Here is a 27305-nt window from a genome sequence, read left to right as displayed (position 1 = left end):
GTACACTCCTAGAGATAGTAGTGTCCCTGAAATACTATAAGGCAGGGGCTAGGACCTTAGCTCAAAGCTGCGCTTGTCACGTCACATCACTCACACACGTAACATCACACACACACACACACACACACACACACACACACACACACGTCCTGTTCCCTGGCCTTCATGTTGTTCCAAGCTCATTTCTGCCCCAGGGTGCAGGCTTGTTTTCCCCTTCCTGGGCCTGGGTTTTTCCTTTCCTTCTAAATCTGTGCAGAAGTCTCCCTGCGAGAGGCTTTCTATGCCATGGTCCCCTGAACCCTCCCCTTCTTCCTCCCCTCCTTAGGCTACTTTTTTTCTTCCCTATTTTTTTATCACTACCTGAGACTTTGTTTATGTGTTTCTTGATTTGTCTCACCCCAGCACTAAGATGCGTGAAGATAGGGATTTGTTTTTCTTATTCACTGCTGTCTCTCCAGCACGTAGATCATTGCCTGACAAATTGTAATTATGCAATAAATATTTGTTGCATGAATAAGTGAAAGTGTGGCAAGCACATTGCTTTAGCTTGGAGTGGTGTGTTAAATTAAGGTGGCTCTGGAGCCCGATGGTGATCGTGACAGGGCTACACACTTTCTGCCCCTAGAGGCACCCCTTCTTGGTGCCTATTGCCAGTGGAATGTGGTTGTTCCCAAGTGGCTCTTGAAGAGCAGGACGAGGCTGAAGTAAAGTTGAGGAGTTCCTCATTTGGCAGTTTTGAAGGGAATTTGACTGTTCGGGCTCTGATGGAGTTCATCTAAAGGTCTGGTTTTATGTACAAACCAAACCTGAGACCAGCCTTGGTCTTGGGTTGGCAAGCCCTTGCATCATCCGATGGAACTGTAAGTTGAAAGCATCATCCACCCATCATCTAGCATTGTGAGAAGTCATTGCAGTGGTGTTCAGCAAGGCCCAGCAGTATTCTTTTGTTTGTCCTCTCTGATGCCAGTGGTGGCCTGGGGGCCTGGCCAGGTGAGATAGCAGGTAAGGAAGATGGCGTCCCAAGCCGCTTGCAGCCCTTCCAAAGGGTGGATCCTCAGCGCTGGTGCTTTGAACAGCAGAATGATGTTAATCAGGGGATTTTTTTGGTATCAGCATTGTCAACATTTACAGTCACTCTACACATTGGATTTGCATCTGAAAAGACCAACTATAATCAACATTTAAGGGATAACACTCATATTTGCATATGATTGAGCAGACATGTTAAGTAATTTTAGCCTGGCTGTTGCTAGGAAACCAATTAATAGTGCTCTACATTTCATTAAAAACTGAGTTCTATCTTTGCTTTCATTTAACTTCACCGTTCAGCTGCTTGTGCTGCATTTTTTTTTCTCAGTAAATTGTGACAGATAAATTATCGTTTTACTAAATTTATTTCTGTGATTACAGTTGTTAGTCATATCCGTCAATACAACTTCAAAGCTTTTTTTTTTTTAATGCTGGTTGGGGGGAACTGAATTTTAACTGTAATCATTTTTCCTTTATAAAAGGATGGGGACTTAAATCATATTTTCGTGCAGGCCTCACAAATTGTGGGTTAACAACAACAACAAAAATTAAAGCAATCGTCCCTGTTTCCTAATTGCACCTTTGCAGTGTGGTGACTAATAATTAGAATATTAGTCACTATTCAGAAAGTGACAGACAGCTGATGAAGCATTCAGCTGCATTTTGTTTCTTTTTGTTCTTCCATGGTTTGTGGGCTAGACCAGGTTCTGTCCTTTATGCAGTGAAATTAAAATTTTCATGACTGTATTTTACATAATAGACTCCTGCTCTTATGAGGAGAAATACATTTTTAGGTAATGTAAATGCCTCTTTGAACCAATCAACTGGGCAGGTGTATTTAAATTGTAATGATGTTTTGCAGTTTAGCATTTTGTAGTATTGATCTGGTCAAAATGCTCATTAAAAAAGCAAAATTAGTTCCTATTCACATCTGTTTCACAGTATTTCAATCGCTTTATTTGGGTGATGCATACAAATGCATCTGGGTCTTCAGCTTAGCTAAAATGGTGATCTTGCCCATTTTCTAAGGGCTAAATAAAGCAAATTGGGATCCCATTTCCTATTTTATACTCTACTTTGGTCTTTTGGATCTGAAGGTCTAGGGCAAAAGAGGATATGGAATTTGGAGGCAGATAGCCCCGGAGGCTCAGCCGCCTCTGTGACTCTGCCTCAGTGTCCTCATTGGTCAAATAAAGAAGGAAGTACAGCAGCAGCGGGGAGCTGACGACACATCGGATTGCAAAGGGTGGGTGGGGTGGGAAGCGGATACTTGTGAGTACTTGGCAAAAACATTCCTTCCAGTTCTCTCAAGAACTGCTGGGGCACTGTATTGGTTAGCTAGGGCTGCTATAACAAAATACCAGACTGGTTGGCTTAAAGAATAGAAATGCATTTTCTCACAGTCCCGGAGGCTAGATGTACCAGATCAAGGTGTGGGCAGGGTGGGTTTCCTCGAGGCCTCTCTCCTGGGCGTGCAGGTGGCTGCCTGCTCTTCCTTCTATGTGTGTCTGTGTCCCAATCTCCTCTTCTGGGATCAGGTCGCGGTTGGATTACAGCCCACTCTAAGGGCCTCATTTAACATAACCACCTCTTTAAAGGCCCTGTCCCCAAATGTAGTCACATTCTGAGGTTCTGGGAGTTAGGACTTCAACATATGAATTTGTGGGGGATGGGGCACAATTCAGCCCATAACAGCCACTAACCAAGAAGCTGCATGTGGCACATTGCTGTCTCTAGTCCTTCAGTTTGGGTCCTACTCAGTGGTGAAAACAGCTGAGACATCAACTGAAAAGGAGTCAGGAAGTGAGGTTCTTTGGTTATGACTTTTCTGGTTAGGTCAGAGTTGACCAGAAACACTCAGGAGTACTCAGTGCCCCCGCCCTTTTATTTTTGATTCTTATTTCAACCTTTTTGGATATACTCTTTTTTTTTTTTTATGTAAGCTCTAGACTCAGCATGGGGCTTGAACTCACAACCCTGAGTTCAAGAGTCACATGCTGTACCAACTAAGCCAACCAGCCTCCCCTTTTTTAGATATATTCTAAGGCCAGTTTTCATGACCTTAGTATACATGAGGATCTTCAACCTTAGGATCTTAAGATCTTATTTTAACCCTCCGTTGTTGCTAAATGTGGATATACAAGGTGTCGATGACAGGGCTAAATGTCCATTTAAAAAGGACATTGTAGGGCGCCTGGGTGGCTCAGTTGGTTAAGCGACTGCCTTCGGCTCAGGTCATGATCCTGGAGTCCCGGGATCGAGTCCCGCATCGGGCTCCCTGCTCAGCGGGGAGTCTGCTTCTCCCTCTGACCCTCCCCCATCTCATGCTCTCTCTCTCTCTCTCATTCTCTCTCTCAAATAAATAAATAAATAAAATCTTAAAAAAAAAAAAAAGGACATTGTAGAAAAGTATTTGGTTCTGGATGGCTGGCAGGGGCCAGCTTTTGGGGCCAGTACACAAACAAGCAATTGGAATTCAGTGACCCAAGCACTGTAGAGAAGGTCTCTCATTCATTCAGCTAATACTCTGCCTACTATGTGCCCCTGGGCTAGTCCCTGTGTTTACAGTGATAAATGAAAGGAGTCCTGGCCCCTGTTCTTATGGAGCTTATAGTCTAGTGAGGATATAGACTTTAATCAAATAGTATCACCGTTCAACAGTACAGCTCTGACAAACAGAGGGAAGGAAAGTCCTGTGAGACTATGAGGGTGAATAATGGTGGGGCTCAGGGATGGCTTTCCTGGTTCAACTGAGATCTGAAGGCTGGGGAAGCTTACTTTGATAAAGGGAGGGGAGCAGTAGAAGCTGTGGGGCTGGGGTCAGTCATGAGTTGGAATATGGGCAGGAACATTTCAGCACCACAGACGGCATATGCAAAGGCCCTGAGGCAGAAAGGGACTTAACATGGAAGGCAGAAAGTGAGAAAAGGGCAGTATAGCTAGAGGAGAGAGTTATGGAAGGTTGTGGTGGCAGATGTAGCTGGGAAGTCTTCTAAGAAGACTGGAGGAGTTGGGAAAGGCTTCCTAGGAAAGGGACTTCTGTATCTTTCCGTATAAATAAACCCGAGTTCTTCTGGTAGAGAAGGAGAGGTATGTTTAGACACAGAATATCAGTAATATCAGTTTGTTTAGTATGGCAGAGTGTCACTTATATGAAGGAACCCCATCATTCCAGATGATGGAAGTTTGTACTTCAGTGGGTTCAGGCTAACTAGGAGTTTACTGGATTTGCAATTTTGAGATGTATCTGCCTACATCTATGCAGGGACTCATTAAATAGCGAATGAAGGAATGAACAAATGAACAAATGAATGCTGTGTTACTGAGCGGGTGGTGTTGGTGGGTGGTGCACCAGGGTTGACATAACCTTAGAGGCAGTGATTCACCGGTGTTTCATCTGCTCAGGTCTGTGGCTGGCTAATAGAAGGCTGGCTGCACTGACATGTCAGGCCCCCATCTGTCTCCTCCTCCTCTGCGAGACCTGGGAGGATCCCTTAAAGACCGATCGCTGGCCTAGCATCACCCTAGTTTCCTGAATCAGTCCCAGCTTGAGGCAGGGGGGACCAGAAAGAGTTCCAGCCCATGGTCTGGGTCAGCAGTTATTGTTAGGCTGACCTGGGTCATGGTGGCCCAATTTGGGTCAACGAAGTTCAGATAATCACAGAAGCTGAGCTACAGAGCGTGTTCCAGACATGGTGGGCAGTCCAAAGTGATTGGAAGATGTCCTGTCTGCAGGGGAGGAGTGGGAGGAAAAGCTGAACCCGGAGAGAGGGGAGGGGGTGCAGGAGAGACAACTCTGGCAGCCCTCTCTCTGACAGAGTGATGTCATGTGGTCTGGGTTCAGGCACGAATCTGTGTTTCCTTCCCCCAAAGAAGCTAAAATCAGGTAGAAGAAGATTTTGGAGCTTGAGAATATTTTTCTTTTTCTGCTTTTAACAGTTTGTTTACTTAGATAGAAACAAACAAGGCTACTTGCTAGCTGCTGTTAGGTGGGAAGTTTCTATATTTCAAAGGTTCTCATAGATGTAAGGGATATTCTTTGATCTTGAAAACCAGGATTTTCTTCCCACCAAACTATCCTTCCAGGTCCAGAGATAATTTGAGAGAGAACTGTTGGTGGCTTCCAAGGTTATGGAATTCGGCTGTACCAGAAGACCATGACATCGAGGGATTATTATAAGTTGAGGGCACAGATTTACTTGTGAATAATGGAACAGCTGCCTAAAACAACACGTGAAGGGCAATTACCTCCAGTCTAATTTGATGACTGTGGGCTTCATAATCTGTGGCCAATTAAGTACTATCCGTCCTTCTGGGCCCCCCCCGAAGAAACAGACAGGAGCCATTCTTATCTACATTGACCACATGTATATGACTGCTTCTGTTAAATTTGACTTTTTTCAGCTCAAGCAAAGGGCAAACTGGCCTTTCATTTGTAGGAGATTCAGGAAACATTACTGAAAACCATTGCCATTTCAGTAGGTAGGAGGAATGGGAGGAAAGGATCACACGTGCCTCTTTGAATTCCGTATGAATAGTGTGGAGGGAATGACATGGCGGCAGTAGGGGATAGGAATGGGGCTCACGCTAAAAATCCTGGCGTTCCTACATCATGCTACATCTCATTGCTTTAGTAGATGACATCTGGACTCCACTAGACCGTTCCAAATTGTACTTCTCAAGGACTATGCTGATTTTGCACTTGTAGATAACTTTTAACTAAGGCTCCATTAACCTCTACCTGTGTGCTCCTGCTGTTACCAGCTCTCTCCCTCAGAGAGCTCTCTGGTTCCCAGCAGGGCAGCTCCCTGGCCAGGGCAGAAGGTCAAGCATTGATATGGCAAGCTAAAGGAAGCCCTGGATTTCATGGGGGCAGAGAGGGAGAGCAGTCTAGAGTCTGGAAAACCTAGGAGCTTAGGGTCTCCTTGTTTAGCGTCACTGAGATCTCCAGCTACGGGCAGGCGGTAGACAGTTGGAAAGAGGGCAAACATATAGAACTAGGCAGATCCACCAGGGTGAAGTGAGTTAGGCCTCCGCTGGGCAGTAGCTCTCAGCAAATTGTCAGACAGCTTGGGAGCATGTGCGTGGATACCAGGAGGAAAGAACTGCATGCAAGAAGCCGTTCAGCCATCTTCCTCCGTCCCTAGGGACAAAGAAAAGGATGCCTGCCAGTCTGCAATTAATATTGATTCACTTTTTTTTTAAGCACTTGATCTATGACTTAACCTCCCTAAGCCTCAACTTTCTCAGGAAGCAAAATTGGTTTGATGAACTGGTGTCAGACATTTCCTTTGGCAGTAGTGTTCTGTGATTATGGAATCCTACCAGGAAGTGCAAAGGAGAAAACAAGTATCTGGTCTTCAGAGACCTCTGTTCTAATTAGGGAGCTTCATGAAACCCATGAAAAGAAAACACACCCACACACACCCCCAGAAGCACTGTTCAAGATAAAGACTGATGGTCCCTGCTGTGGGCGTTGTTGCCCAAGAAAGTCTTTAGCTAAGTTGGAGGGTTTGGATTGAGTGTTTCGGGGTGGGCAGGGGTTAGAGGGCAGGGAAAGGAGAAAGCTTTCAGAGCAGAAAGGTGAGAGGGGGTGAGTAGGACATAGGGAAAAAGCATCTGTCTTGCTCACTACTGAATCCCGTAGGTAGTAGGGTTTTTTAAGGTATCATTGGAAATGTAATTATATCAAAATATAACTTCTGGTATAGATTTATTTATAGATAATGTTTATAATTATCTAGGAGACTAGTAAGGTGAGGGGCTGGAAAAAATAGGTTAAGATAAGATTAAATAGGAGTTTTGTCTGTTCAGTGATATGTCCCAAATGCCTAGAATCATGCCTGGCCAAAAGGGGGAGTCAATAAATATTTGTCAAGTGAATGAAATGATCAGTGACATGGTTTCAGGCTGTCGCTGAAATAATGGGGAGCACTGGAGGTTTTGGTACCACTTGGGAAAGGTACATGGCAATTGTTTGTAGAATCGTTTGTAAATGGGGGAGTGAGGAAAGAAGGAAATCCGTGAAGAGTGTATAAAGTAGGCACAGGGTCCTGGTCATGAGGACAGTCTGAAGTTGGAAACAAACGGGAAGGGCGGTATGGGGGATATCCCAGAGAAGGACTCGGTGGGTGGCTGTCGAAGGGTGTGGACAGAGTCAGAAGATGTCTAAGGTGTAAGGGGGTGTGAAGGAGTCCAAATAAATTAGAAAATAATAATATTATTGATACAGATGGGAGAAGATAGAGTTTTGTTGGAGGGGAGGGGCAGTAGGCATTCATGGTTAGTTTTAGGTACTTAGGTATGATCCGGGGTGAATTGCCTTCATTAGGCATTTGCAAATTAAAAAAAGGTTGAAATTCAAGAGCATCATCTCAGGGCCAGAAATCAGGTTTGTGAGTCTTTCTCCTGAGTCTGCAGGCTGACATAGGAGGCAGCAGCTTGAGGGGAAGGGGGATGTCGGGAGGCAGGGAGGCTACCCAGAAGTAGCATGAGTACAGCCTCTGTGTTCACCGGGCTTTTGGCTTCCACTTCAGCTCTGTTTCTTTTAGAAGCATCACAGAGGTCGGGGCGCCGGGGTGGCACAGGAAGTTAAGCGCCCCACTCTTGGTTTTGGCTCAGGTCGTGGTCTCAAGGTTGTGGGATCGAGCACCGCATCAGGCTCTGTGCTCAGCGCAGTCTGCTTGAGATTCTCTTTCCCTCTCTCCCTAAACCCCCCCCACACACACACCTGCTCACTCTCTTTCTCTCTCAAATAAATAAATCTTAAAAAAAAAAAAGAAAAAGAAAAGAAACATCACAGAGGTCTCAGAAGCTATGCTTCATTCCTGTCTGGGGGAGCTTTTACTCCGTAGGATCCTCCTGACCCACATCCCCAGTGTAGGATCATTTTGTTGCTGTCATTATTTTTTCTGGTACTATTATCCCCTATGTAAGATTTTATAATTCATGTCTACTACATGAGCATCCCCTATGTAGGAACTGATCCCCTTGCAATTTTTGAAGGATATGCTGCTTATAACTCTGTATGTGTGTGTGTGTGTGTGTGTATAAATCTCTTAGAAACTGAACTATGATAACTAATTTTACAACCTCAAGTGGCAGGGAAAGATGTGCAGTATGCATTGATTGGATAAAACGCGAAGGATGCTGATATACATGATAGGAATTAATATTGGAGTAGAAGAGCATTTACCGTAAAATACTATATCTTTCTCATTTTTACCTTAAAAATTCCAGTTTACTGGAAACTTTTGAATAGAAATAATTGGGAATGTTAAGTCCTTGTTAAAGAATATTATTTCTCATGTTTGTTTCAGCAGCACATATACTGAAATTGGAACATTACAGAGAGGATTACATGGCCCTGTACAAGGATGATATGCAACTTTGTGAAGCGTTCCATATTTCTGTTTTTTTAAAGATTTTATTTATTCATTTGACAGAGAGAGCACAAGCAGGGGAAGCAGCAAGCAGAGGGAGAGGGAGCTCCATCCCAGGACCCCGGGATCATGACTTGAGCCAAAGGCAGACATTTAACTGACTGAGCCACCCAAGCGCCCCTATTTCTATTTGCCTTTATGAAAATGCAAAAAAAAAAAATCACTTTTCTCTTTCCCAGCTGAAGCGGACCAGATAGTTTCTGAACTGCTTTTCTGGGCTTTTTTTCTCCTTTCTTTTTTTTTTCATAAATCTTTTGAATGTCACATTTGTGAGCATATAAAATGAACTTGGATAAACCAGAATTCTGTCATTGATGAGAGTTTTGCCAAACTTTTTCTTTTTAAAGGTTTTTTTAAGTTGCCTCTACACGCAACGTGGGGGGCAAACTTAAAATGCTGAGATCAAGAGTCACATGCACTACCAACTGAGCCAGCCAGGCACCCCAAAAAATCTGATTTGTATTATATTTACTTACTTACTAATAAGCTTCACACCCAACATGGGGCTTGAACTCACAACCCTGATATCAAGAGGTACAGAGTTTTGCCAAACTTTAATTTTGGTATATTGCTTGCCTTTTAAACATTCATTGTGAAATATAATTTAGCAACTTCCAAACTGTAAATTTCTCAGTGACAGTTTGCATCTGTATATCCCTTCAAGTCAAGCGTCTGTTGAAAAGATACTGATGATGTGGGAGGAAGGACAGTGCTGGGTGAATGCAGTTTCACGAAACTTGGCAGTTTCCATAAATAAACTGAATAGCATAAATTGTATTTACCTCTGTGGTGTCTAGACTAAAGAATTAGAACCATAAGTTTATTAAAACTCCAGGTTGCTGTCTACACAAATAGAAAAGTATTTAAAAATTATGTTTCCAGTGGGATAATGATGAAATATTTAGGATATGGTATTGGGCCAAGTGGGTAGGTATCTGGAGAAAGATGAGGTTGGTTCTATATCTCATACCATTCAAGTAAACTCTACCTTGATTTAGTTCATTTTATATGATGTTTACTGTGATATTCAAAAGAATGATGACAAAGGAGGAAGAAATCAGGAAGGCAGTTCATAAAATGTCTGGTCTACCTCAGTTGGAAAAAGTGAAAAATGATATTTCTAGCAAGTATTTCAAAAGATGGGTATATATTCATATCTGCTTAAAATCAAAGGATTAGAGGGGTGCCTTGATGGTTCAGTCGATTAAGTGTCCGACTTTTGATTTCGGCTCAGGTCGTCATCTCAGGATCACGAGATCAAGGCCCGTGTTGGGCTCTGCACTCAGCCGGGAGTCTGCTTGAGATTCTCCCTCCCCACCGAGCTGGTGGACATGCTCTCTCACTCTCTCTCTCAAATAAATAAATCTTAAAAAATAAATAAATAAAATCATAAAAGGACTAGAAAAAACATGGGTAACTTCCTTTATAACTTTGAGGAAGGCCTTTTTAGTATGACTTAAAATTCAAAAACTGTAAAAGAAAAAAATTGATTAATTTGGATAAAAACTTTACCTGGTAAAAAACACAATAAGTAAATTCAAAAGACAAATGACAGGGAAAAAAATATTTATAGTGGGCAAGGGGTTAATCTCTATATAAAGAGCTCCTACAAATGAATAAGAAAATGACTGGTAGATCAATAGAAAAATGGGCAAAGGGACATGTTCACAGAACATGAAATACAGATTATCTTTATACCAAAGAAGAGATTTTCAGTCTCCAACATAATAAGAGAAATGCAGATTTAAACTGTGTTGGAGTAGTACTTTTCACTTCATCAGATTGGCAAAAATTCTTAAGTGTGATAATTATATATTGTTGACCAGATCTGGAAAAATTGTCATTGTACCTCTTGCGAGATTACAAAATAGCACAGCCCTTTTGAAGGCCAGTTTGGCAGTATCTATCAGGATTACAAATGCAATTACCCTTTGACCCAGCAATTTGGCTCTGGTAATTTTTCCCTGCAGGTACATCTGAATACATACAAAGTGACATAGATAGGTTTCCATTAGACCATTGTAATAGAAGAGATTGGAAACAATTCAAATATCCATTAGTAGAAGGCTGGTGAAATAAACTGTGATCCATTCATACAATTGAATATTGTGTAGCATTTAAAGAAAACATGGAAACTCTTTATGCAGTAATATGGAAAGATCTTCAAGATATGTGGTTAAATGAAAAAAGCAAAGTACAGAACAGAGTATGTAGTATGCCACCTTTGGTGTAGAAAAGGAACAAAATCGGGGTCTACATTCATATCTGCTTGTATTTGTATGAAGAAACATTGAAAAGATAAACAAAAGAAACTCAGTAGAAATGGTTGTCTTTGGGGCGCCTGGGTGGCTCAGTCGGTTAAGCGGCTGCCTTCGGCTCAGGTCATGATCCCAGGCTCCTGGGATCGAGCCCCGCATCGGGCTCCCTGCTCAGCGGAGAGCCTGCTTCTCCCTTTCCCTCTGCCTGCCGCTCTGCCTACTTGTGCTCTCTCTCTGTCAAATAAATAAATTTAAAAAAATCTTTAAAAAAAAAAAAAAGAAATGGTTGTCTTTAATGGGTGGGTGGGGGATGGAGTAGATAGAAAAAGGGTAGGGGCAGTACTGTTTGTTAGGTACCCTGTTGTATTTTTATTTGTGAACCATATGAATTATTGCCTATTCAAAATAAAAAGTGGGGTGCATGGGTGGCCTAGTTGGTTGAGCGGCCAACTCTTAGTTCATAATCTTGGGGTCCTGGGGGCCTTGAGATTGAGCCCCAACTGTAGATCTGTGCTCAGTGGGCGTGAGCTTGAGGATTCTCTCTCTCCCTCTCCCACTGCCCCACCCCCCTCTCAAATAAATAAATCTTTAAAAACAAAACAAAACATGGGGTGCCTGGGTGGCTCAGTCGGTTAAGCGTCTGCCTTCGACTCAGGTCATGTTCCTGGTGTCCTGAGACGGGCTCCCTGCTTAGCGGAGACTCTGCTTCTCTCCCCCCACCAACCCCCTGCCCCGCTCGCAAGCGAGCGCTCTCTCTATTAAATAAATAAAATCTTTAAAACAGAACAACAAGTTACATATTTGTAAAATGGCATTTCAGTGGCAGTTTAGCAAATGTTCAGGGACTGGAAATACCTGTTCAGAGCTTTATCATCCCTTGTTTGGGCTCTTGGCTACAGTCTCCCAAGTGGGTCTTGCATTTGGTTTATCTAGAGCTGTCTGTCCAGTATGGTAACCATGGGCCACATCTGGCTTCCGAGCACTTGAAATGTGGCTTACCCAATTTTGGATGTGCTGTTAAGTATGCCAGATCTAGAAGACGTAGGACTAGAAAAAAAGAATGTGAACTATCTTGTTAATAATTTTAAAAAATATCGACTATATGTTGAATGATAGTAGTTTGGATTTGGGGGTTAAAATATATTATTAAATTAACTTTACTTGTTTTTTCTTACTTTAGATGTGGCTACTAAAAAATTTAAAATTATATATCTGGCTTGGCTCTGTGGCTCACATTTTCTTTCTTTTTTTTTTTGCACGGCACTGATGTAGATTCCTGTCTACCCTTGGCATGTCTGCTAGAACTACTTTCTTAAAAAAAGAAAAACAAAAAACCAACTGAACATGCTTTAAAACCTTCACTGACTCTGAGATGCCTATAGAGACCCTTTGTAATAGTCTCTGAGATGCTTCTTTTACCAGCTCCCCACCTCCCTTCACATACAAACACTGCTTCTCTTCACTGCTTAGACTGCAGGCTCCTTCATAAATGTGAGTCTTTGAATGCACTGTCCCTTCTGCTTGCAATGTTTCTGAACCTCCATTTCATTGCCTTGAGAACTCCCTACTCATTTTGTAAAGCTAGTTCCTGTGGCCCCTTCTTTGATGAAATCTCCCTAGTTCCTCTGTCCTGTGTCCTTCTAGCACTTGGTGTCCCTTTGTGTTCTCCCACTTATCACCTAATACTGCCATTAATTTTTTCAAGGTATTGTCTCCCTCACCAGACTGTGAGCTCCTCAGGGTCAGAACTCATCATCTTTGAATTCCCAGAACCTGAAACTGACAGGAAATAAACTTCAAAAAATCACTAGGAAAATGAGGCTGGTTGTGTTTTGTTGAGAGCACACCATGCCCCGTTTGCCTGGCTGGTGCTTCTATTTGTCTGGTCTGTAGATTAACAAAGGCAGGTTCAAACCCCGTGGGTCTTCTTTTAGTTAAGAATAGGCCTCTTTGGAATGTTCTAGTTTTAATTAAACAGGCAGAAGATTACAAACTGCGAACACATCAGTAGCACCAAACCCACAGTGAGTCCCAGTTTTCAGGGCTGTGTTCAGACTGGAAAGCTGAGAGGTGTTTGTGTTCAGTCAGAGAGCAGAAATCTCTGGCCTGGCCGTGTGCCCGTGTTTCCAGAAGGTAAAGGTGGCAGGTGGCCAGGAGGTGAAGGTGCTGGTGGAGCCTGGCCAGCCACAAGAAGGCTGCGAGCCGGGGTAATGACGTTTTCTCCACGGTCTTGTGGGCGGGCTCTTTACTTCGGTGACCATCTCTGTGCGAAGTCGTTGCTGCCTGTTAAGATTTCCATCGTCCTTCTCTTCTGCTTGTGGGGACTTGAGCTTTTGCTTGAAAGAGAAAAGAGTAATAAATGGAATATTCAGGATCTGTGAAGCAAAGAGTTTTTAGAAGGAAAAAGTAGAATTTTGCAAGAAACTTCTCTCCTTCATCGAGTAACTGAAAGGCTCAGGTTTACACCCAGATTGTAGAAGCTTCCTTACCATTGTCCGGAATCTGTTTATTTCTTATACTCGGCAGAGCTTCCTGTCCGTTGAATGAGGAGTTCTTTCTTTGGCAAAACTTTGAGGGCTGGTAGGGTAGGAGAAAGCACAGTGTCTTCAAGAGGCTAGAAAAACATGTCTGAACCCAGGATTGCCACTTACCTACGAGCATGAGCATAAGCAAGTGACGTCACCTCTTTTAGCTGCACTTTCGGTAGAATGAGGTTATCAAAACCTCCTGGGTTGTGAGCATTACAAGAGGCGAATGAATGCTGGTGCCTAACATGGTGTCTGGCACAAAGTGAGTTTTGGTAAGTAGGATTTGTAACTCCAATATGAATAGAGATTTTCTTTTGCAACTGTCCGGTGTTGAATCAGCACACGAGCACGCCCAAGGCAGAAGAGGAGGGTGTCTGTCCATAGTTGTGCCCGAATGCGGTGATCGCCCCACAGTAGCGGTCCTTACTAGCTGCTCTTCGGAGCCTCACCATCACCTCAGGGAGGGAGCCGGTGGGTAAGGAGTCCTAACTTTGCCATTAGTCAGTGCCACAAGAGTTCACTCTGTCTCCTTGGTTGTGAGTCTCCTTGTTTGTGAAATGAAGGTGTTGATCATCTCCGTGTCTACAGTGGAGAGTCTCCGGCTCTGTCTCCATAAAGCAGTGGAAGCGGGCCGTGGATGGTTCTGCCACATTGTTTTTAGGGTAGCAGTCCACTGGGTCGGACTCCGTCCGAGAACCTGGAAACTGCCAGCAAGTTGTGCGACCTCCGAACAGCCCCAAACTGGAGGATGATTCCCCTCCGCCTTTGGGGTTCTATCTGAAGGCCAAAGGCTACTTTCTGGGCTCCATTCCCCACAGTCTGCTCTCACCTTCTCTTGGGATCCATCTGGCTACAGACGCTCACTTTTTTCTTGGTGAGGAGATCTGTTCCTCATCATTCTTCTGACAAGAGAAAGAATAATCTTTTCTAAGAGGAAGATCATCATCAGGCTTTTTCTAAAAAGTAACTTTTGTGCTTAGTAAACATTTTTATGAGCATCCTGCTTTCTGTTTGGCGCTTGAGGTCCGTGTGTTTGGCCTCCCGTCCTTCTCTTCCTGCTTCCCCATCTTATCTGACTGCACACCTTGAGGGGCCCATCCTTCATTCTCCTTTGAGATAGATGAACGCAGTACTTTGTATGCCTTATGACCAGATAATTCGAGCTGGCAGTAATCAAGATTTGGGGCTGATTATCATTAAAGGGGAATTTCATTGCTGTTCATAATTGGTCTTGCTTAAACTCACTATTGCATTTCTTTTGTCACACGATTAAAAAAGACAAAAATGCTCTTGGCAATGAACTTCGGAAAACAGTTCTTACATTCAGTTCTTTTTCAAACCAACTTTACAAATTTCCAGTGTGCCTTTATTAATGTAATGATTTGCCTGCTTTATATTACATATTCAAAATAAAAGAGAATTGAAACAGTTCATTATTGAAATGAATATTGCAAAACCAGCATCTGGTTTGAATGATGAATTTTTTTGTCCAAGTTTTGCCTCATTGAATCAAACTAATAAAACTGTCCTTGATTGTTGTATCATTGACTTCTCTGTCACTAGCGTTTGGTTCTTTTCAGTTGCCCACTTGGAGGCCAGTAAGGTTTCTTTCAGAAGGTTCTTTCCTCGTGGTACTTGTTTTAAATAACTCTTGGACAACCACTTTTCTGTCACCAGCTGGGTGGAGGTGATGATACCCCTTGACCACAAAATCACAGGTTTGGAACATTTCAAGTGTCTTCTCCACCAGTCAAGCTTTTGGAGCAAGAGCAAAGTGAAAAAAAAGAGCTCTAGAGTTAGAATGATTGAAGATCAGATGTTGGTATCGCTCCATGGTTTCCATACAACTCAGGGGCAGCTGTACCCAACTTGTCTCTACCCTGAATCCGGATGCTTGCAGAGATCTAGTGGTGCCTGGTAATGATAATACTATGTGGAGGGCACCAAGCCAGTACCACTACCCTTGCTGATAGCCCATATGCACACAACATGCACAGACACAGCCTTAGGAAGTCTCTGGAAGGTCAATACATTTTTTTGCTTTTCGGTTTTCTGATCCACAGGTACCCATGCTGAAAGTATGCACAAAGCACTTTCAGATTCATCATTTGATTTGACTTTCAGAAAACCACTTTAAGACGGATAGGGAAGATTCTATGATCCCTCTTTTACTAATGAGGAACCTCCTCAAAGAAGTACTATGACTTTAGTCAAAGACATATAGCTGCCATATGGTAGGAAGGAATGATATTTTATAAAGGCCTACTTTTGCATTTTATCACAAAGCCTGTATGACATGCAAGGATAATGCTATACTACACATTCTTTTTTAAAAAATTTCAATTCAATTTAATTAACACAGAGTGTATTCCTAGTTTCAGAGGTAGAGTCATCCATTGCCCACACAACACCCAGTGCTCATACATCACGTGCCTCCCCAGTGCCCATCCCCCCACCCCGCTCCCCTCCAGCAACCCTCAGTTTGTTCCCTGTAGTTAAGTGTCTCTTATGGTTTGTCTCCCTCACTGTACTACACATTCTACTTCAATAAAAAGCTGAATGAATGAATGAACAAATGAAGAAACAAATAAAACGAAATCCTAGCAAACAAAACAAAACACTAAAGGGAAATAAATTCGGTAGCCAGATAGTAAAATCATGGAAGCAAATAAGTATTTTCTGTGTGTTACTTCTTTACCTATACTTAGGTTTGCAAAGGTGCAGGCAGGCTTATAGTAGATTTGAAAGAGATTTTTGAATTACATTGAATTAGCATTACTTACCTAAATAGAAAAGTCCAAGAATATTCCTTTTTCTATGAATACTTTGTTACGTGGATTGTTACCAAACATGAAGCCCATGGAGACAATCAATTCCCTACTTTCTTCAACCAGGTGTAGTTCTCTGTTGCACGAGAGCCTTTGGGAAGCTGTAGGCAAAATCATGGTGGTTGTACATCTCATCAAGTAGATCTCAAGCATTCTCCCTACTCAACTTAAAAAAAAAAAAAGCCAAAACATATTACCAGGTGTGTTTCCTACTGCACTCTTCACAAGAATAAAGGGAAGACAGAGAAATCTGGGCTGGAACTGAAAGGCTGCCAGGCAAGGCTCATGGGTGAGAGCATGATCTCAGGTAGCTGTCTGGCAACTCTGTGGCTGGCCATGTGGGCACACCATCAAATACTGATCTTTCAGGACATTGGGACAAGAAGTACATCCCTTTCTCAACTTGTTAACAGAACTCTACCTTCTTTGAGAGTGCTGGAACCCTTGCTCTCTTAATTTTCTCTTAAGCTTTCTAGTTATAGATTGTGTTTTCCTCTTGATCATGCTTTTTAAATTCTAGCTCTTCAGGAGCCAAATGGATGTTTGCCTTTTTACTAATTAATATGTGTGATGTGGGGGGCGCCTGGGTGGCTCAGTTGGTTAAGCGGCTGCCTTCGGCTCAGGTCATGATCCCAGGGTCCTGGGATCAAGCCCCACATCGGGCTCCCTGCTCGGCAGGGAGCCTGCTTCTCCTTCTCCCTCTGCCTGCCTCTCTGCCTACTTGTTCTCTCTCTCTCTCTCTGTCAAATAAATAAATAAAATCTTAAAAAAAGAATATGTGTAATGTGGAAGTGTTCCTTAAAAACTATCTAGTATACTTTGTGATTTAACCTTTGCGGCTTCATCTTAGGTTCTTTCCTGATGACACTTTGTTGGATCCTACTTGTAAATTCACTTAGGCCTTTTAAGATTCCAGGCCTCAAAGTCCTGTCTCTTTTGAGTTGGCCCATTCTTTCTTCATTGTTTGGCCCAGTTTGGCCATCAACAGATGAGGCAAGGTAAGCACTCTCCATCCTGTTTCTCATGGCTGATTCCTAAGCAGGGTTTGGCAGAGACAGAATCATGAATGGACAAGGTTCTGATTTGGTAGCTGATTGACAGGGTTTGGGTCCCAGTTCAGCCACTCGCTTGCTATATTCTCTAGGACAAGTTGGTTAATTTGTACGCACCTTGGTTTCCTTGTATGCAAAGTGAGTTAAGTAATATCTATTTCACAGTGTTGTTGAGGATTGATTGAGATGGCATCGTCGGAAGTGCTTTATAAAGTGTTTATTTACTAGTATTATTGCAGACAGGAGAGAGATTGATATACACAGAGAGGGTGCTTAGATTATTATCAGATGAATCATGTAGGAAAGGTAGGATGTCAGGATTTGCCTAAATAAGGAAAGGGATAAGCCATTCCCGATCAAGGCACCTCATGGGATGAAGAGACCAGTGAGCTGCTGAGTATGTGAATGTTAGAGGAACAGAGAGACCTGGCAGGAAGGAGGGAAGACAAAGAACATGAGCTGGTTTAATGATCTTGGAATGATGAGAGATGAGCTCGGGAACCAAGGGTGTGGGCTCTCCTGTCACCAAAATGTAATAAAAAGGAACATCATGGGGGAGGCTCCTACTTTGAAAGTAGGATGCTGGTGACCTTGGAAACGGAATGTATTTGGCATCGCTGGAAAGGTAAACATGAAGAGAGGTTGGAAAGTTAATCCAACCAAGAAATGACTCGGGCCTGGGTACGACTGTGTTGCACTAGGAGAAAAGCAACGCGGAGAGCACAGGACCTGGCACCAAGTAAGTGCCAAGTAAATATTTGCCGAATTAGTAAACGGGCACAGTAAAGGTGGTATGGAGAACCAGTTGCAGAATTACGGTGTAGTTTTGGGTCAGCTATCCCTCTGCCTTCTGCAAAAGCCTTTGTCCCAAAGAAAGGAGTCCTTGCATCCTACCCGAGTGAATCTCTGCAGCTGGGGAGGGCATTGTTTGTCCCCTACAGAGCACGTGTTCTCCTAGCTCAGTCAAGTGAGGTGTGCTGGGGTATATAAGCCTTTAGTCTTACGTCTCTCTGTTTTAATTTGCAGGCCACTGTTCGTTTAATAAATCATCCCTATGAAATTGTTTTAGTTCTGTTTTCGGATCTGGAAAGTGGGACTTTGTGTTCATCCTTTGACAGTAACCTTAGTGTGTGTGTCCAGCGCTGTAATGGTGACTTTATGATCTTTCCTTTGACCCGCCATAGAGTGGCATTGTACTCTGATGGTGTCGTAACCCCCGAGGTCAGTCATGCCCGCTCTTCGCCTCCTTGGGCTGCCTGTGTTTTGCTTAATCTTGTGTCTTGTCTTATTTCTGCTGGTCTGCCCTGGTGGCATCTGGCTTCGACTGCTGCGCTGTAATTTTTGGGTTGAGAGGCTAATTGAGCACTAGATCCCTTTATTCCTGGCTGCTTCATGCTACACCTGACTAGCCACATCCCCAGTTGAGATTTCATCGCTCTGGAGTGAGAAGCACCATGACTGTAGGTAGCAAGAACGTTCTCTGCCCTCCACAGCCCTTTTCTTTCCTCTGGGTCATCTGGCACAAAGACGACCACTATTCTTGGTTGCATTCTCGGCAGGTGACGAGGCTCAGCTCGGCTACAGTTCAACATAGTATGTTAAACTAGACGGTTTGCATCGTGTGTATGCAGCTTTTACAATATACAGGAGCGCTTCAAGAGACTGGCTGTAGAACTCAGCACATGAGGAGAAATGCCTCGGGAGACGTCACTCAGTAAGAGCTGGAAGTGTACTCTCCAGGGAAGGAGGTTTGTGGTTTGCTTGGTATTCGAGGGACAGATAAAAAAGCACACCTGTAAGACTGGGAGATTTAGGTGACAGATTAATTTGATGTTTGTAGCTTGAGTCACTTGGAACTGCTTCAGTTTAGATGCTTCTGCCACAGTTACAACGTTGTAGTCTCCTTTTCCTGAGACAAAGCAACTGGGGTATAATTTAAATAACTTTGCTAAACCCGAAACCCAATAACCCTCGGGTTTCTCCGGTCCCAGTCTGGGCTAGCCCACTAGACCACTGGGCCCCTGTGGAGGACAGAAGTGCAAACATGTGAACCTATATTTCCTAGGTTAGGGATAATTTTGTGTCTCTTGCTCACATCGAGTACAGTATTTCATAATGGCACATATGGTGTTCTGAGCTGAAAGAAGTATTTATATGGAGCCTCTCAGAGGTATGCCTGGTATGAAAACCATAAGTGATTTGCCTCACTGGTTTGTTTAAAATTCTCAAGCATAATGCTGAGCTAACATGGCTTTTATTCACTGGCTGTCCTTTACAGTGGAGGGAAAATGACCATGTGGTAAATGAAATAAATATACTGGACTTGATCCTCATAGCAAGAAAGGCCTGTAATGTTTATGTTAAAAGGTGATCCTCCATTCCTTCTGCTTGGCAGAAGGCCTGGCTGTATAATGAGGTATTACCATGTGTCAGATCTTGTTTCTCCCTAGAAACTGGTGTCGTCTCCTAACACTTGGGTTCTATTTATTGAAATGATGACACGCTGCCATGGGTGACCAATGCATACCTAGCCAGGTGCAAGTCTCCGGGAGAGGCTGATGGCGGGAGTGGCTGGCGGAACACGAAGCCCAGATTTCCTGGCGTGTGTGTGATGAAAAGATCAAATCCAATGTGGAGTCAAAAGCAAGTGGAAAAAAAAAAAAATCATTGCTGTTTGGAAGAAAAACATGTCATGTTAGCAATATTAGAGGATTTCTGTGTTTGTAATCCTGTGATCTGATATGGATTCATTCATTTGCTCTAGTTTCACTATCATAAATAAAGTATTGCATACACTGAAGTAGACTCTAAGACACCATCCACATGGAGATTATTATTTTTTTTAAGATTTTATTTACTTATTTGAGAGAGAGAGCGCACAAGCACGAGTCGGGGGGGCAGAGGGGAGAGGGACAAGCAGACCCCCCCACTGAGCAGGGAGCCCAAAGCGGGACTTGATCCCAGGACTCCGAGATCATGACCTGAGCCGAAGGCAGACGCTCAACCGACTGAGCCACCCAGGTGCCCCCACATGAAGATTATTCTTAATGCCTGCTGAAAACCTCCACCTGTGCTTGGATAGGCTCTTAGCAGAACGGATCATGGGCTTGCCTGTGTGTCCTTAAAACAGTTTCCCATTACATCTCATTCTTCTTGGGGATGCATTGTTGCTCCTGGAACAGAGTCCAGATGCAAAATAATTTGTTTTTTTGTTTTGTCTGTAATGAAGAAAAGAAAGCCAAGCTTGATGAGGATTAGACGCAGTATTCTCAACTAATTAGTCATTTACATAAAGTGAGAAAGGAAAGCTTTTTCTGTAGCAACTTGTTAAATTCTTTTTGGTTAAAACTATCCTCCTCCTCCTTCTTGGGTAATGCAGTCTCAATGTAATGATAGGAGAGGAACACGTCGGTCTTGGTATGTGGCTGACAAGCAAAATCTTACAATTACGTTAAGTCTTAAAGGTCAGTTTTGATGATAGGGTCTTTAATAGGATATAATTTTATAAGTTGCTTCTTTCTAAAAGGGGCTGGAAGGAAGGTGATGGAAAGCCTCTTCTAAAACTCACAAGTGGAGCATGATGGGACTGTCTTCCTTCACCTCTGCCCATTCCCTAACCTGAGCAGGCCTCGTTGCTGGGCTCACGTGTTCCGGGATGCACTTCTACCCACTTGAAAACCCTCACACGTTCAGCTCAATTAGATTAATTGCCTTTCTCACAGGGATTCACAATGCTTTGCAGTTTAGCTGCAGTAACTAAGTGTTAGTTTTGCAAACAGCAGGTACTATTATTGGCCTCTAAAGGGCCATGGTTTCTTGGGAGCTCTCGGAGAGGCGTTTTAAACAATGATTCTGGCCAAGATGGAGTAGAGGTTAGCAAGTCTGTCTTCAAGCTGAGTTTTCTACTGGCTGTGAAACATTTGCATTTAGAAGAGAGTTCTAACGCTGTATCATTTCTGTTTGGTGCCTCCAAGAGGAATTCCCGGGGTGTTATAATGAAACATGCTATTGTCTGTATCTCCTAGAGTTCATAGAGTATTTTGTTTACTCTTGATTTTCGGATGGAGGCCACTGAGCTGAACCCAAGCTTTTGTCCACTGAGAATTTACACAGAAGCCCACCCTGGGGGCCTGCTTCTCCTCTCCTCCCCACTCGAGCTCTCTCACTATCTCTGTCTCTTTCTCTCAAATAAATAAATAAAATCTTTAAAAAAAAAAAAGGAATCCACCATGGGTGAGACTTGATTGTATCATCAGGGCCAAGCAAAAGTCAAGGAGAGTGCTTTCCCCCTGAGTTGTGTGTTGTGTGCAGGTTCGGCAGTTATTTCTGACACCATGGAGGGAGATTGGGCACTCTTAGTCTTTTAATCTCCTCTTTCCCGTCCTCTCATTCTTCTCCAAGGGAAGACAAAAGTCCCCACGTGTGAGTAAGACCATCATTTCTAGGGTTAGACATTGAGTGGATCTCTGAACCTAATCCTTTCCAGAATCCTAGTGTTGTGGGAATTCTCAGTTACTACCCTCTGTCCTTGAAAGAGATAAGTAAAAAGAGAGGTGGGGAAACAGTGTTCAAGCATGACTAATTCCAGCCATATCTGACAGGATTGGGGCGCGTCTTCAGTCTAACAGTGATGATTGTTAACACCATTCACATAGCTATCGAAGTGTCAAATTATTTATATACGCCTGAGTTCACGTGTTCCTTACCTAACCCTGACAGAAGTGAGGACAGGAACCGTTTAATCCGGCTTGTTTCTTCACCACGTATTTATTCAGTGCCTACATATTTACTCAGTGCCTACCCTGTTCTACGTACTGGGGATACAGTTGGGAGCAAAACAATAAGCCAGATTCCCGCTTTTGTGGCACTTCTGTCCTCGCTGTGGGGAGACAGACTATGAATAAAGGAAGTTATGTTGAGCAGTGGAACTGCTATGGAGAAAAGGAAGGGAAGGGGGGTAGGGGGTGTGTGGAGGCAGGGGGAGCTTTGTCACCAGACTTGAATCACATGGTTGGGGAATCACTTTGGTGAGAAGACATTGGAGTAATGGCCTGAAGGAGGTAAGAAGGTAGGGAGGGAGAACTTCAGGGAGGCCGGCGGGGCTGGAGCGAGTGAAGAAGAGGGGAGTGGGAGATGAGGTGGGGGTGTACACGTGTAGGCCAGTGCAAGGATCCTGGCATTTAATCTATGGGAGATGGAGAGTCATTTGGGAGTTTAAGCAGGAGAATGACATGGTGGATGGACACTTTAATAGCATCACTCCAGCTACTGGGTTCAGAATAGACTGGAGGGGGCAAGGGTGATGCAGGAGACTGACGGGGGCGGGGGGGGGGGGTTGTTGCAATAACCCAGAACAGAGCTGATGGTTCTGGACCAGGGTGGTAGCTTTGAAGGTAGTGTGATGTGGTAGGGTTCTGGGTATATTTTAGAGGTAGGGTCAACAGGTTTGGGTTTAGGGCATGAGACAAAGCAAGAAGTCAAGGATGACTCCAAAGTTTTTGACCTGAGCCACTAGAAGGATCTGGTTACCATTAACCTTGATGAGGGTGACCAGGAAGAGCAGGTTGAGGGCTGGAGGCAGATGATGACCTTGGTTTGGGCCACGCTATGGCATGTGCACCTCTGAATGATTACCTCCAGGGGGAGTTCTTGATACTCCAGTCTGGAGTTTAGTCAGAACTATAGACATTTAAGAATAGTTGGGGAGATAGGTGGAACTGAATTCATGGAGTGAATGAGATCTGGGAGGTGAGAATAGATAGAATGGGAAGAGGTCAGGGGTCGAATCCCAGGTACTGGGACAATAAGCAGCCAAGAGACCGACTGAACCAGTAAAGGGGATGGAGAAGGAGCTGCCAGGGAGCTGGGAGGAGAGCTGGGAGGGGACGAGCTGGAATCCAAGCCAGAGTGTTGCAAGGAGGAGGGATGATCATCCCGTCAGTGTTACTGTGGGTCAGATCCGATTCCATCAATCAGTCATAAACGGAGGCCACAATAAATGACTCACCAAGGGCCATGGTGGGGAGACAGCTGGGCTAGGGCTCAAAGTCAAGCCCGCTTTCTTTCTGCCAGGAGAGGCCTCTGGCCATACCTGACCTTTGTGTGCTGTTTTAGGTCATCACGCGCTTGGTGCATTGTATTGTCGACTCTATGTTAGTCCCGCTGTGTCAGTGCCGCATCCCAGGCTTGTGTGAATATTCTGTTCTCTCACATCTTTTATATAAATATGTAATGTATGTTCACAGTAGAAAGATTAGAAAAACAGATAAGCAAAAGGAAACAAGTTAAAATCATTAAGAATAATTGCATCACTCCGAGATGACCAGGCTCACAAATTGGCATATGTCCTTCTAGCCATAGTTGTGGACATCTATATTCTTTTCAAAGGACTGATTCTGTGCTAAATATATCACCTTTTTAGAAAGTTTTTTTTTTTATTTTTTAAAAGATTTTATTTATTTATTTGAGAGAGAGAGAGAGAGAGGAGGAGAACACAGAGGGAGAGGGAGAGGGAGAAGCAGACTCTCTGCTGAGCAGAGAGCCCAATGTGGGGCTCGATCGCAGAACCCTGAGATCATGACCTGAGTCAAAGGCAGACACTTAACCACCTGAGCCACCCAGGCACCCCCAAGAACGTTTTTATTTTTTAAGAACCTTTTTAAAACCAATAATACGTCATGAGAATCCATCATGGTATGCATATTGTGTAGTTGTTTTATATCTTTTTAAAAAAAATCGTGCCTGGATATCTATTATAGTTTGCCAAGATTGCGGTGTTAAGAGGTAAACTAGAAAGCATGTATAGGAATTACTCAACCCATAAATAGGAAAATGATGATCATGGGAATGTTTGTATTGAGCCCTACCATGTGCTGGACACTACTACCAACCATTTTATTTGCAATGTGTCATTTATTTCTGACAACAGTCCTCTGAGGGAGATGCTGTTATCTCTGTTACTGTAGTTGAGACACCAAGAGAGAGACCCTTGGCTCATGGTTGGGATGCAGCGAGGGTTGGAGCTGAGATGGACTTGGGCCCCGTCTGTCCAGCTCCAAGGCTACAACGTTCTGCACTGTCCATCTCTCATCCCTTACTGCATTTTCCTATTTGACCCCCTACTCAGCTGGGCCGTTAGCTGCCTGCCTCCCTCTTGTCTTCTCAGGGGAGCCGTGCACGCAGGAGGGTGGGAGGAAGCACCTGCTGGGAGTGGGGTCGTTGGCAACCGGCTTCCCTCCCAGAGGGGCACCACTGCCCACCCCAGTCACTGAGACGTATTTGATGAGTTGCCATTGATCCATCTGTGGTTCTTAAGACAACATGTGGAAAATTAGGATTTTATCCCTTGAGGTTGACTATGTTACAGACAAAAAGTTTGACATCTTGAAGAATCCCTAGTCTATTGATAGGGCTTAAAAAAAGTGATATTTCAGCTCATTCGTTAAATATGTGTTTGGGTTTTTTTTTTTTTTTTTCTTTTTTTGCAGATTGTCAAATATGCCAGGCACACACTTGGAGTGGTTTGAACTTTAAGTATGTCAGTATCTTCTGTGATTTCCTTTTCAAACCTTCTTGTGCATCTCAGTTTTGTTAGATATTCTTATGGTGGAATAAACATACTATAGAACATGTAATATATGTAAATAAGCAACGTGTAGGGTATGGCCCCTAACCCTGGGTCTGTCTGTGATGCAGATGTGCTGAATATGGCATGTAGCAGGAGGTAAAATGTGGACGACCTGCAGTGTTAGGCGTATCTGATGAATTGTGTTTGAAATCACCGTTCTGGTATTATTTGCAAAACTACTGTGGCAGGGTGAGAATAAAAGGGGAACTCCTATATTTCCAATACCCCTGTTGTTACTTGTAAAATGGGGGACTTGATTGTTTAGTTCATGAAGTCATTAAACATCACGCTTCAAAGCAATACTGAAAACGCAGTTTCGTAAAGATTACTTCAGTATCATTCTCTTTTTAGGTGCTCAGATTACATAATCTCTAAGGAACTAGTACCACCAGCTCTATGTTAGATTAAGTAAGACCTTTTTTATCTTTATCCAAAAAGTCGGTATGTGCCGCTGCGGGTTCTGTTCGTTCGTTCCTGTTTTTCACCCAACACAGAACACAGTCCTTCCACACAGATGCCCTAGACCTACTTCTTGGTGGACCTGTGATCACTTTCCACAGGCTTGGTCTAGTTATTTTCATGATTCTTCACTTCAGGCAGACCTTTGCTTTTCAGAATATTGGCAGGAGATTTTAAAAGCAGTGCATGTTGGTGATGATCTTGTGATCCTGTTTTCTTTTCCATTCTCCTGCTCCTGTAGGTTTGTGACCAGAGTGGTCAGAGAATAAAGGCACCTCTGTGGTGGGTTAAGCTTAACGGAGCTCTTTCCTGGGAAACTAGTCCTGCTGCTTACAGAACCTAACGTGCCGTCTCTAAAATACAGGACAGTAAATGAAAATAAACTTGCGGAGTCATCCTTTGCATTAGGATGCTATTGGAGACCTCACCTCCATGCCTCTGAATGTACCCATTCCTGTTCATAAGCCAGAAACTTCCTCATTCAGTAAGAGATATATTCTGTTAGTTACATGTACATAAGTTCTACGTGAATAATCAATAGTTTCAGAAAGAAAACATTTTTTCATGTGGATTTGTAGGGTTTACTTTACAGAAGTGTTAGGTGAGCCCAAAGATGCTAATCTAAACCCCAGAGTTCATGTAGGGTTTGTGGTTTATAGGAATGCTCTCATGTGTTGTTTTATAAGTCCTGGTTTATAGTTTATTTTGAACTTGATCTATGAACAGAAGTATTACTCTTATTTACTAACACTGATGGATTTCACTCATCCTTTCTTTAGAACTTGTCTTTCTCCCTTTTAGTAAATTGGGAGTATGGAACATACTGTTCATTTCTCTTCCTTCCAACATTGGATTTCAGACTAATTAACAGAATGAAGCAAACATCTTTCAAAAACTTGACTTTAAGTACTTGAATATATATCATCAGAACTATTAAAAAGAACAGGATGTTTAGTGTGTTTCTCCTCCCTTAGGGAGCACAGAAACTTCTCTTGGCCGTTCCCAATATTGACGCTGGCCAAGTAGAATTCTAAGCACCAAAATCTTGGAGACTAAAAAGCCAAATCTCTTTGTAGGAAGGCGAAGACCCCTTTCTTATTCATCAGTTCTGCTTTTGCCACTGGGTAGCTTTTGAAAATATGTTAAAAAGCTGTTCCATCTTGTACACTCCCTCTCCCCGAGTTTGGTGAGATTCCAAACCTTAGAAAAGTTAACCTTTCTAAACTGGAGTTTATTAGCTGTAAAAAATGCTTTTTAGTCTTTCTGGAAGTTGTGAATAGACAGTGAAAATTACATAGAATTTTTTTCAGTCAGTCTAAATATAGGTTTTCTTTTTTTAAGTCCCAAAACTTTTAGCATTGAAATTTGGGGGTGGAGGTGTGTTGGCTGAATATAGGATAAGAAAAAAGATACTGGGGGGCACCGGGGTGGCTCAGTCGGTTAAGCATCCAACTCTTGGTTTCAGCTCAGGTCGTGATCTCATAGGTCATGGGACTGAGCCCCACATCAGGCTATGTGCCCAGTGGGGAATCCGCTTCAGAGTCTCTCCCTCTTCCTCTGCCCATGCTCGTGAGTGTGCACACACGTGTGCTCTCTCTCTCAAATAAATAAATAAATCTTTAGGGGCAAAAAAAAGGAAATAAGACATTGGACATTTGGATAAAGTATATAGTATACTTTTTGAATAGAAGAGGAGAATTTCAGTTCTATTAATGCAAATAATCCCATTATTCTAAGTCACGTTGGCCAACATGTCAGCAATAACCAAGTCAGGGGAAAGTGGGGCTGGCATCCCTCAGTTCTGGTCCTCACTTTGCCCTGTTGCTTATTAGGAAAAGTTAGAGTAGCTCGTGGCTGCTTACCATGGTCGAGACAGAGAGAGCGAGAGTGAGAGAGTGCGGAAGAGCGCGAGAGAGGACATTTAGTTAAAAACATTCAGCTCTGGGGGGCGCCTGGGTGGCTCAGTTGGTTAAGCGACTGCCTTCGGCTCAGGTCATGATCCTGGAGTCCCGGGATCGAGTCCCATATCGGGCTCCCTGCTCAGCAGGGGGTCTGCTCCCTCTGCCCTCTTCCCTCTCGTGC

General features: G+C 43.4%; 1 protein-coding gene and 1 non-coding gene across 2 annotated transcripts in view; both read left to right on the top strand.

The window, feature by feature from the left end:
• JAZF1 (JAZF zinc finger 1) overlaps positions 1-27305 on the top strand; it is a 329112-nt gene that overhangs the window by 57179 nt on the left and 244628 nt on the right. The window lies entirely within an intron of this gene.
• On the top strand, positions 8338-8440 carry LOC123326415. Its single transcript, XR_006541076.1, has one exon. It is a non-coding gene; the product is annotated as a U6 spliceosomal RNA (small nuclear RNA).

Source organism: Neomonachus schauinslandi, chromosome 12 (genome assembly GCF_002201575.2).
Source record: "Neomonachus schauinslandi chromosome 12, ASM220157v2, whole genome shotgun sequence".
Classification (NCBI taxonomy): Eukaryota; Metazoa; Chordata; class Mammalia; order Carnivora; family Phocidae; genus Neomonachus; species Neomonachus schauinslandi.
Note: the sequence above shows the minus strand (reverse complement) of the source record. Positions and strands in the feature narration are given on the sequence as shown.